This window comes from Muscardinus avellanarius (assembly GCF_963383645.1).
Source record: "Muscardinus avellanarius genome assembly, chromosome: 3".
Taxonomy (NCBI): Eukaryota; Metazoa; Chordata; class Mammalia; order Rodentia; family Gliridae; genus Muscardinus; species Muscardinus avellanarius.
Genome location: NC_137788.1, coordinates 96,392,204 through 96,405,107, shown reverse-complemented (window position 1 = coordinate 96,405,107; position 12,904 = coordinate 96,392,204). Strand labels below are relative to the sequence as shown.

Genomic DNA, 12,904 nt, shown 5'->3' with positions numbered 1-12,904 from the left:
TTATTTTTATATTTTATTATTCCCTTAGAGTGTAGATACCATTCATTATTATTTTTCAGATGATTAGCAGGAACCATATTTCTGTCTAATCACTTTAAGTGCTTATTATGCTATATTTGAAAAAAATTGAAACTATAACATAATCTTGAATATAAGGCTGATATAGGATGTTGTTTAAACAAATAATAAATGGAAAGCTAAAACCTTGGGGAGAGAATTAGGCTAACTATAAAAAAGTTTAGAAAAGGAAAAAAGGAAAAAAGAAAGTCAGAAAAAGAAGTGATATTTTTCCAGTAAGAGAGAAAAATAACAGTCAAGGTTTGAAGGACAGAGAAATACCAATATTGTTCTTAAAATCAATATTCTACTCACAACTCAAATATTTTTAGCAAGTTGTGACAAAACTTATAGATGAATGCCTTAAGTTTTTAGTATTTTCAGATAATTTATAGGAAAGAGGCAGAATATATATGCCCATTATGAAGATTCCAAAGCTATAAAAATGGTGAAACTAAATCTCAGAACTTCTTATGGGTCTTATGGGTCTGTTGTTACTTGTAAAACTATCATTCTTCCTGGGGGGGGGGGGAAGGAATCTGATAAGTTCGGTTTTCTTTAGAAAACCTGAAACAATCTTGTGTTTGTTACAGACCTTCTTATAATCTTTATAGACCTTTTTATAATCTTCCTTTTTTTGTCATGCAGGATTCTGTTGGAAAAAAACATCATTTTTGCTTTTAGCTACTTGTAAGCTACTGGATTTAAATTATCTCAGATGTAAATGAGAGCATTTGACTAAATTATCCCAAGAACTTTCTTTGATACTGACTCTATTCTGTACAAGTGCATAGCATTTCCATTGCCAGGTCAGTATTATTTCAAAAGAATACAAAAATCAGCATGGTTTCTGTTCTTTTTCTTTCTCCTTACTATAGACAATATTAAAAAGGAATGTTCCTGAGACAGGGCCAAGTGTTTTTTTTTTTTTTTTTTTTTTTTTTTTTTAGTTTATGTGTATTCTTAGGTAGATATGTTGGCCGTCTGTGTCTGTTAATCTTTGGCATCGATGAAAGGGAATTTAAACAAAAATGTTACCACATCAAAACAAGGATATAAACTGGGTGTGTTGGTGCACCCCTGGGATCCCTGTGCATAGATGACTGAGACAGGAGGGTCATGGGTTGGAAGCCAATCTCAGCAACTTAGCTGTGAGCAACCTAGAATGACCCTGTTTCAAAACAAAAAATAAAATAGAGCTAGGGATAGAGCTTAGAGATAAAATGTCCCTGAGTTCCATTCTTAATGTCACAGAAAGAGAGACAGACAGACAGACAGACAGACAGACAATCTCTTCCAATGAAACATTGCTGGTTTGGAGTAATATACATTCACTTGTTTTTAAGCTCATATTTTTAATACTTACTTTGCTCATCTCTAAACCTATACATTTCTAAGTAAATGGTTTTAACTGACTTGAATTACTATTCTTACTTCAAGAAAAGGTTAATGAGAAAAGATAAGCAATTCCAAATAAATGACCTTGAGTTACCAGTTAGATATTTTTTTCTTTTTTCTGGTGGTGGTATTTAGGATTAAACTCAGGGGCATTCTACCTCTGAACTACACCTCCAGCCCTTTTCTTTAATCTTTATTTTGAATCAGGGTCTCCCTAGGTTGATAAGAGTCTCACTACTTGCTGAGGCTGTCCTTGAATCTGTGATCCTTCAGTCTCAGCCTCCCAAGTATTGTATTACAGGAGTGCACCGCAATGCCCGGTTAATACCAGTTAGATATTTTAATGGTGATGGATCCTCAGAATGTGAAAAGTTTGCAGTGATGGAACCAGTTGGAAGTTCCTCCCAGCTAATATTTCCAGTGTAGTGCCGTGCTCTTCTGTTTCTTCTGTGTCCCATTTCAGAAGTCTATCTTGGAAGAGCATTCTTAAGAAGGGTAAAGAGATTGATCCATTTAAGTGCATGATTATGCATATAGTTGATTGGTGATCTCTGACCTAAGGGTTCTCTAGCCTCTTAAAAATATCAGCACAAGCCGGGCGTGGTGGTGCACGCTTGTAATCCCAGCATTCAGGAGGCCGAGACCAGAGGATTGTGGTTCGCGGACAGCCTCAGCTACTTAGTGAGGTGCTCCGCAACTTAGTGAGACCCAGTTTCAAATTAAAGAATAAAAAAACTAGGGCAGAGGGTGTAGCTCGGAGGTCAAATGCCCCCGGGTTTCATCCCCAGACCTGCAAAAATATATATATATCAGCACATCAAAATGATGGTCCAGGGTTATTTGCTTTCTCTGAAACTTTGCCAGCTAAGGATACCAATTGCACATGCTCTTCATTTTAACTTACAAATCAATAAGCTATGCCTGAACAAATCTGAATCTTTTGGGGATGCATTGAAATGCTCTCTGTTGCTCAAGGTGGTATATCACAGGAAGGAGAGAGGTCCAAAAGAAGAAGTAGAAGAAGAAGAGAGAAAAAGAGAAAATCAAGAAATAACTAACTATAGGAGTAATAATGTCATTTGAATTTTTACTATAAAGGATGCAAGCAATATAAAGTATATTTAGAATAAGCATAAATTAAGAGTGTCATTATTTAGAGTTTAAAGAAATGTATTAGCAATTTTGCCTGTTAAAAACAATTTTATTTTAACTGGTTATAGCAGCACAGGCCTATTATCCCAGTACTTTGAAGTCTGAGACAGGAGAATCACAAGTCAAAGACAGCAGGTAGTAACTTACCGAGATTCTGTTTCTGAATAAGTGAATGATTGAATGATTGAATGAATGAATGAATGAATAAATAAATAAATAAATAAAATAAGACTAGGGGTAGGATGCTGCTAGGTTCAATATTCAGTACCCTCACTCCCTCCACACACAAACAATTTTCAGGCAAAATTTTACCTATATGAAGCATATAAATAGGAGTAAAAGCACAAATGAATACAAACAATTTTAAATCAAGTCAAAACTAATGATAAGGTGTTGGTTTGTTTTTAGTGTCAATAAAAACAGACAATATTTTTATTATTGTAAACTTAATTTGATTATTAAAATCATGTTTGTCATAAATTTAAGCAGTACAAGTATACAGAAAAGGTGAAGAGACAAATAACAAGTTAACAAGTAGCTATGTGCATTATAAATATATAATGTGACGGCTGGGCGCGATGGCGCACACTTGTAATCCCAGCATTCGGGAGGCTGAGGCCTGAGGATCGCGGTTCGCAGACAGCCTCAGCTACTTAGTGAGTTCCTCTGCAACTCAGTGAGACCTGGATTCAAAATAAAGAATAAAAAATGGGGCAGAGGGTGTAGCTCGGAGGTCAAATGTCCCTGGGTTCCATCCCAGACCTGCAAAAAATAAATAAATATATAATGTGACTGTCTTGACCAGGCCCAATATTTGCTAAGGGAGTATAAGCAACTATAAGATGGTCAGTAGAACTAAAGTAGAGAACAGGTATGAGATTGGAATAGGATGAGACTGGAAAGTTACCCAGAGCTAGAAAAGTAGTCTTGTAGGTGATGTCCAGGAGTAAAGATTTAATTCTCAGGATAGCAGGAAAGGCTTAATAGGAGAAAGTTTTGTATGATTCATATTTTTAAGATATTAGGCTTCTATATGCAGGATGGTCAAGCATTATAAAAGTTGACCAGGGAAGGTCAGTTAGAAAGACAATGCTTGAACTGGGAGGTAGAAATGAAGGTGAGAAGTGGTTTTCTCTGAGAGGTAGTTTGGAGGTCTAAGGGAGAGAGGTCTAAGGGTGGTTTTAGGAGGAGGAGAATCACCAGCTTTCTTCTTTTTTTTCTAAAATTAATCCACTGAGGTAAAGAAAACAAATTAATGTGTCACTGTCTAGTATACAAACTGCACCAAGACTGTATATAGAAAGGTGTTTATGTTTGGACACATGTATCTTAGATCAGCTAAGTAAATGATTTTAGTGTAATAAGTGGTTTTGAAGCAATAAGCATGAGTATCTATAAAAGTGTATGTTTATAGCACTTAAAGGTGTGTGGTAAATGTGTTGAGTTCATTTAAGCGGCTACAACAGAACAACATAAAGTTAGTAGCTTATCAACAGCAGAAATTTATTTCTCATAGTCCCATAGGCTGAGAAATCCAAGGTCAAGGTGCAGACAGATTCTGTGTCCAGTGAAAATCTACTTCCGGGTTCCTAGATGACCATGGGCTGGCCGTGGCCCCTGGTGGAGGAAGAGTGAGGGAGTGCTAGGATCTCTGATAAGGGAACTTACCTCATTCAGAGAGCACATAGGGCCCACCTCCTAGTACCATCACACTGGGGAGTAGGTAGGAACACATACACTCAGGGAGAGGACATAAACATTCAGTCTAGAGCAGTGGGTTTCTTAGATGAAGTGATATTTGAGCTTTGAAGAGAGGAGAGGTCAGCCGTTTTGATCTCGCTTGGTGTGGGTGTGGTGGACGTGCAGAGCATCCAGGAAGAAGATACAGCAGGTTCATGAGCACTTTATCTGCTCCATGAATTTGAAATAATGCAACAAAATTAGTATAGGAAAGGCATCATGAAACGGACTCAGCCCTCAAGACTTCACATTATCAATTTTAAATCTCACTCTTTACGTGCATGTCACTGACCTCCTTTCCTGTCCCTCAGTACTTCAAGCTCATTTCAGTCTCAGAGTCTTTATGGTTCATTTAGACTATTAAACCCCTACTCCTGTTCTTACAGCCTTCCTATCAGGTCCTAAGCATGACCTGCTCACCTTCCTTAAAAAAAAAAAAAGCCCTATTCCCCCCCTCCTTCCCCACACCCATTCACACTATAATCCAGTATCTTTTTTAAATGCTTTTTTTTTATAATAGTTATATCTGCTTTTATGGCATTTATCTGCTTGCTTTTGTGTTTGTCTCCTCCACTAAAATACAATGTTCATGAGGGATAGTCATGGTTAGTATTTTTCATAGGTATATTCCCAGTGTCTAGGAAAGAATGATGTATAAATATTTGTTGAATAAATGAATTAACCTCTAGATCAAAGAAGGAAAACTAGGTCATCGTAAAATGCCTCAATCTATTTTACATTTACTCTGTCCTATCCTTCAGCTCTCTCTTATGACTGGATTTTTAAAGCTTCGTTTTGGTTGGAGGAAAGGAGCAAGGTCAGCTGTACTGGGGAATAATAGACTGCCAGGAGAGCAAGAAGGCAGCCCAAGAAGTTGTCTCTGGACATTAGTACTTTCCGTCAAGGAAAGTACAGTAGGCTTTGAACAAATCCCTTTGGAGCAATAATACTGGAGATGAGAGATCCCAGTGAGCATTTCTTCTTAGGAGTTAGTTAGAGTGTGCTCTACTGACTCACTCATCTGCCTCTGCTCTCTGGTTCTGTTAGAGCAAATCTGACCTTCTGGCTTATCCTCTTTAGTCAGAAATGCCCTCTTTAGTCAGAAATGCCCATTTGGCAGTCTCCTTTCACCCCCCTCTAGCCGCTGATGTCTCCATTTTCAGCCTATTTATTGCAGTCTTTGGCTTCATCACCATCCCTGAAGCACTTTGGTGTGGTCAGCAGCAAAGAGTGATGTGGCTTAAATGATAACTTTTGGTGGCTAGAACTACTTGCAACTACTTGTACAAAAAGATCCATAGAGTTGCCTGCGGACATGTTCAGCGCTGAATTCCATAGATGATCCAGGGCAGTATTTAGCTTTACTTTTAGTTTTTAATTAAGGGTTTTTGAGGCTCCACTTGAGAGTATACCAATAAGATTCATTGCCTTCCTCCTAGAATTAAGCTGATTGTGGGAGCTCTGTCAGTTTTTTGCCTCTTAAAGGGGATTTCTATTCCTCCTTTTCTGGGACAGCACTGAGTGCCCAGGCGTGACTTGGATCATGCTGAATCGTGCATCCATCTGTCCATGTTAGGAGACCGCCGCACTGCTACAGCCCCCTGCAGGGAGCGGCTGCCATGAACTATGGGTCAGTAAATTGAGTTCCGGTTCCATTTCTGTGTCTAACTAGTAGCTTGACTTTAGATGATTTATTTACTGTTTTGGTTCCTAACTTTATAATGTGGAAAATAAGGTAATGAGACTAGGAGATGTTGCTCTTATTGGCGGTGGCCTGTGTTCTTTTTCTGTCTTTAAAGAAGATGGGGAGAGAGCTAAGGGCTGTGCGCTTCAAAATGCACTCACCTGAAAATTGTCCTTTGCTCAGGATCTGCTGAATTTGTGGCATGTCCTTCTGGAGTTCTGATCTTATTTAAAGGTTGTGGGGAAATATCATTGGTTCACTAACACGTACATACACAATGAAACAGGACATTAAATTCACATGGACTTAAAAGTAGTCCATAACATCTTTTTATTACATTATAATTTTAAAACTTCCAAAAGGCCTTTCAACCTGGAGCCACAGTTCGCTAATATTCTGCCAGGCAGTGCCAAACAGTGAGTAGTTGGTGTTTATGAAGCTGAGGGAAGGCTTCCGTGCCTGATCCTGGTTTTTATATGAGCAGTGACTATTTCCTTCATTTGACTCATCATTGTTTATAAAAGTAAAGAAGGCTTCTCTGGGTGAAAATTTTAAAAAATCATTGAGGCAGAGTGTTCCCTTCATGAACAATTAGTTCTTTACACTGGTTTGTTTTCCACCAAATTGTCTGCTTCTGTTGTAGCAGATGGTTTCCATTTGGAGGCTCCTTTTGCTCCTCTAGGAAGACCAGAAAGTTAGGGAAAGAACAGTGTGTTCTTGGAAAGAGCCCTGTAAGGTGTGATGGGCAGGGAAGGCCCAGCACCCAGCAGTCTAGGCCCCTCAGCCCTCCCTGGTCTTCAGGACCTGCTGCTGAGATTGTACCAGGAAGGGCACAGGTGTTAATTTTTCTTTTCTTTTTTTTTTTTTTAACTAGAGATTGGACCCAGGGGCTTTTTATCTCCATGCTACGCCCCCACCCATTTTTATTTTTTGAAACAGGGTCTTCCTAAGATGCTGAAGGCCTCACTGCATTGCAGGGCTGGCCTTGAACCTTAGATCTTCCAGTGTCAACCTCAGGCTTAATGGGATTAAGGGTGTGCACCATGCCCAGCTCAGCTGTTAATTCAAAGAGGGTTTTGTCAGCATGATACAAGTAGCACTTCACTGTAGTTTTCTCAAAAGCAAGGTTGGTCTCAGTGGATGTTGGTCACAGTGCTTCGTGTACAGATCCATAAGGAAGATGAGGTTGCAAAACCCGGCTAAAATTTAGAAGTCACCGCTAGGAAAGCTGTAGAACAAACAAAATATATATCTAAGGGTCCTACTTATGAAAACAAAATGTTCTAAGTTCTTGTGGATAGGAATTTCTTTTAAGTTCACACTGCATAGGAACCCACGCTCAACCATAGCTGCTTTTGCATTCACCAGTCTGTTCTGCGCACCGACATTAGGCTATTTGAGGATAAAAACTTCACCCTGGCTCTGATCTGAAACTGTCACCATTACCGAACCGAACGAACCGATATGATATGCCTGTGGTCAGTTTCTCAGGATAAGACAAGTAAATCCTCCAACGTCTTGTCTTGTAAAACTAATTAATTTTTTAACGTGGCTGTGTTTAGATTTTAAATTAGGGCTCAGAGGTGAAAGGCCAGCACATTACTGACAGCCCATTTATCTACTAGGCAGCGGTCTCCTTTAAGTTATTGCCCCGGGGAAGCCCGTTGCACTAGGCAGGGATACCAGCATGGTGAGTAGATGCTAATCTATATTGTGGCGATCACTCTTCTTGTCCTGCTTACAAGGCACAGTGGCTGGAATTGGTATAATTCACTGTGAAGGTTGAAGCTTGAGGGGTTAGTGAAAATTATTAATGAAATAATTTATATCTGGCAAATTTTCTAATAGTATTTAGAATCAATGTTTTTTTGTGGGTGCAATACTGGTGATTGGACCCGGGAGCATTCTACCTCTGAGCTGCTACACCTGAGCCCTTCTTATTCTTTATTTTGAAACAAGGACTCTTTACTGTGCTGCCCCCGAATCCCTAATTCTTCTGTCTCATTCTCCTAAATACTGGGATTACAGGCATGAGTCACCACGCACAGCTGGAATTAACTTTTGTTTCTTGCAGTACTACGTCTGAAACCCAGCCATACTACCTCTAAGCTACACTTCCAGCCCTATTATTTTTTATTTTGAAGCGGAGTCTCACTGAGTTGCAGAGGGCCTCCATAAGTAGCTAAGGCTGGCCACAAACCTGCGATCCTTCTGTCTCAGCCTCCCAAATGCTGGGATTACAAGTGTGAGCCACCACACCTGGGTTAACATTTTTTATAAACATCTTTTGAAAATAACTTTTTGGCCAGTGTGGTGGCTCACGCTTATAATCCCCGCGCTTGGGAGGCTGAGACAGGAGGATCGTGCAGGTTCGATGCCAGCCTCAGTTGGCTTAAGAGACCCTGTTTACAAATAAAAAATATAAAAAAGATAGGTCTGGGAGTATAGCCCAGAGTTAGAAGGCCCCTGGGTTCCATCCCTAGTACCACTAACATAAATAAATAAATAAATAAATAATAATAATTTTTTGCTATGTGTCACTCTTAGTAGCACTGAAATCAGACTTGGAAAAAAATGTCCTTTTCAGGTGCCCCTTGTAAATTTGGGCTCAGAAGGTATGAGCCCCCTTTTTTTGTGATACTGGGATAACCTAGGGACATCCTACCTCTGAACTACACCCCTAGCCCTATTTTTTATTCTTTATTTTGAAACAGGGTCTCAATTAGTTGCAAAGCGCCTCACTAAGTAGCTGAGGCTGTCTGTGAATCATGATCCTCCTGTCTCAGCCTACCAAATGCTGGAAATACAAGTGTGTGCCACCTTGCCCAGCTTCAGGTCCCCCTTTTCAAAACCAGCCTTCCTCTCTCTTTCTCCCTCTCTCCCTCCCTCCCTTCATCTCACCTTCCCTTATTTACCTTAGTGTTCCACATACTTGCATGTGACTATTATTGGAGTCTAACCATCATTTTTTAATATTGGCAGATTTTTTCTTCTGTGTGTTAATCATTTATGCATCTAAGCCAACTTTTGGAGACTTCTGACTTAAGACAGAGTACAATTACTAGTGTGAACAAAAATTAAAGGGTGAAATTGCCCATATTTAAATATTAAGGGTGCACTGAGGTGTAGAACAAAGTATTTGTTGTAGGGAATAAAACAAGACAAACTAAACTAAACCTCTGGCAGGAGGTTGATTTTGGCCAAGCCATTTGAATCATATTGTCTTAAAGATAATTGATGATGTAAAGTTTGAGGAACTTCCAGGGTCCCAAATACATATGTTAAAATGATATATGATTGTTTTGCACGTGCTGTCTCTAGGTGGTTGCAGCATAGATTTTCAGAGTTTGCTGACAGCATTGTACCTGTGCCATCATGTCTATTATAAATGCAGTTCTAGAGCAGAAAGAAACTTAACAACCAAACTCATCCAGGATGCCTTTCTGGGATGGGTTATCAGTTTGTAATATAACGAAATACTATTTTTGGCCATTTTTTATTTATTTATATTCATTTATTTATTCATTCACTCATTCACTCATTGATTGCGGTACTGGGGACTTGAACCCAGAGGCCTTGTACCTCTGAGGCACAACTTCAGCCCTATTTTATTTATTATTTTGAAACAGGGTCTCACTACGTTGCTGAGGCTGGCCACAAACCTGAGATCCTGTCTCACCCTCCCTAATACTGGGATTATAGGCGTGCGCCACCATGCCCGGCTATTTTTGGCCATTTTTAAAAGATAATCTTTGGCTATTTTTTTCTAATCAGTCATTGCTAATGAGAAAAATGACATATCTACTCTTAGCATCCATAATATTTTATATCTCAGAGTCCCTTGAAGTATGAATTGGCAGGGGAAAACAGGAATGTTGTTTGTTTTTGTTTCTTTTGTTTTGTTTGTTTAAAGAACTAGGGGGTTTTCAGCCTGAACAAAATTTGAAAAGCTAATGTACAGAAAGAAGATTTGCTTCTTTCAGCATAATTCCAGATAGGAGGAAGCAGGTCAATGGAAAAAAGTTACAGAGAGAGTCTTTTGAGTACGTTTTAGAAAAACCTTGTTAATAAACTGCAACAGTGCCTGAGTTGTTGTGGGGACATGTAATGAGTGTTCTGTCCTGGTCTTTCTTTCTTTTTTTTTCCTTGGTGGTGGTTTTGGGGATTGAACCCCAGGGGACATTCTACCTCTGAGCTCCACCCCCAGCCCTTTTTTTTTTTTTTTTTTTTTTTAGTCTTTATTTTGAAACAAAATCTCACTAAGTTATGGAGGGCTTCAATAAGAAGCTGAGGCTGGCCATGACCCTGCAGTCCTCCTGTCTCAGCCTCCCAAGTATGTGCCATCACGCCTGACTCTGTCCTGGTCATTTTTAAACACAGGTTAAAACCTGTCAGGGATGTTTTATAAGGGTGAGGAAAACTTACACTAAATCAACAGTAAATGGCTATTCGAAATATGAGCATCTGTAAATCTAATTTATTCTCTGTTCTTGATCCCATTTATGAAGCGTGGTGCCTGCTGTGGCAATAGATTGTGCGAAGTATTATATTGACAGCTGAGGGCTGACTTGAAGTTTAACTCGTTCCCTCTTTTCTTATCTTAATTGCATTTTAAATCTTGCTTGGCATAATTATGTTCACAGCAATGTTCCTGTGCCTGTTTTTTTTTTTTTTTGTAAAAGGAAGGAATATAAAGTGGCCATTGGGAAAACAACCATTTGTTCCACCCGTATTGTAGAGCACTACTACTGTGTGTGAGCACCAGAGGCAGGGTCACAGTGTCAGGCTTCATCTTGTCTCTCTGCCCTTGTTTACTTTTATCCTCTGATCGCTATAGCCCTGTGGTCCCAACAGCAAATCATGGCAATATGGGAAGTGCCAGCCACTTAGAAATAAGTAGCCAAATAAAGAACCAAAAATATATATCTCAATGTGTGATAAACTCACAATCTCACAAAAAAAAGCATAGAAATCCAATAAACAGTGTACTCTACAAGTCCTTTCTGGCTGGATTAAGGCTAGTTATGGTGTCCTTTTGACTTTTTCATGGATGCAACTACAATTCCTGGCAAGAGTTACACAGTTCTTATTTTAGGGATGAAGTTAGCACGATATCTGTGCTAGCATTCTACCAGACCAACTTCCCAAACAAAGTCCATAACTACATAGGAAGTAATAGCAGAGAAGATCAAATTAATGTAAAAAAGCGATAAATGGAACCACAAAAGCAAAGCCCATCATTGCTGCATTGCAACAGAGTTGGGTCTTATTTCTTGTGCAGACTACATTCGTATATGTACCCTTTTCCATTTTAAACACTATGACTTTTCAAGCCCACGTGTTGTAGCATTCCAGTACATCTAACAAGACACGAGCCCATAGCTCCAGGCTTGACATGTACAGCCCCCTTGGTAGCCTGCACATATCTATCTGATAATCCCCAATGTACATTTGGGTAGTGAAATGTCATCTAAATTAATTTCTTTTCCTAAACATCCTATGAACTTTCAATCATTCTTTCTTGAAATTGATTGGTCTTTTTGTCTGTGTAATAGACATTTACAGGGAAAGACAGGGCTCTGTAGACTGATCCCAGTATTTGAGGCCATGTGGGCTATATCCGGCCTAAAAACTCTTCTTTCTTGCTTATAGACTCTATTTAAAAATTGGCGTAAAACCAAAATTGCCCAGGGAGTCTACTAAATGAAAACTTTCCATGCCCTAAAAATGCTCAATAAAATGGACAGAAGCCAACTACAACTCTGTCCTTCCAAACATGAAATAACTATCATGCAAACTGAATCCATTTGCAAAAGTTCTACTGATGGGGTGTGTCCATACAGCCCCTAAGGAGATGCAGCCTCCCTCTGCCTGAGTGGCCTGCAGCCTAAGGCAAAACTTTAAGTAAAGTGATTCAGCAGAAAATGGGCTAAGATGGCACCTGGAGGAAGCTACGAAGGCGTGGTTTCCCCATTCATTATGGGTGGGGAGACTGTACGGTTTTTCCCTTTCTACCTTTAAGGGATCTTTCTGCACACATGAATGGCTCATGTACTGGCCTGGGAATGGCTGTAAACTACGTGCTAGTGATCTTTATCCCTGATAGGCTAGGCTATTTCCCATGGGAATTCCCCTCGTGGTTTGGTGCTATATATATGATTGCTTGGAGAGAAATAATAAATGAGATCTTGCTTAACTTGACTCCCGGCTCGTGGGTGTGTGTGTTCGAGTTGTTGGTACTCATCATCTCGTCAAGCCCCGCCACTGTTGGGCTGGATTCCCGACATTCTACTTTATAGTCAAACCTCTTTCATATATTGTGCTACTAAATTAATTGTTAGGTGTATGGGATGTTTAGCATTCATTTTTGGTGAACAATATCTATAATAGAATGTGTCAAATAAGCTCTCTTTGTACTCAGGGCATTCACAGTGCGTTGAGAACCAGTCTGATAACACTTCACTAAAAAGAGTTCTCTTCTGGAGTGTCGTTTGGGGAAAGACAAGGAAGCCTGCTGTTTGCATTAGGGCAACACCTTACAACATCTGGTCAGGAACGACTCCATGAAAAACTTGGGACTAAAGTCATCCCTTCAAGGGTCTGCGGCACAAGAACTGAAGCAAAGGGGCTATCAAGCAACACTTAGCAGGCCTCAGTAGCCACGGCAGCTAAATCAGAGTGGAGGATACAGTGTTTCGAGCCCTCCACCTCTGATTGACTGGACTGATAAGAAAGTTTTGGCTAAAATATTTCAGTTTTATTTAATTTATAGCAACATTTGTCCTCCCTCAAGTCCCCTCCCCCGCCATGTGAGGGCGCCTTGGAAAAGGGTGTTGAGGACTGTATTAATCTCTTTGCTAGGGCCTTTTCTAA

The 12,904-nt window shown here is 39.6% G+C and overlaps 1 protein-coding gene across 2 annotated transcripts in view; it reads left to right on the top strand.

Annotated features, from left to right (window-relative positions):
• Positions 1-12,904, top strand: part of VAV3 (vav guanine nucleotide exchange factor 3) — a gene marked incomplete at both ends in the record, with an annotated part of 378,650 nt that overhangs the window by 300,178 nt on the left and 65,568 nt on the right. The gene's annotated exons all lie outside the window — the stretch shown is intronic.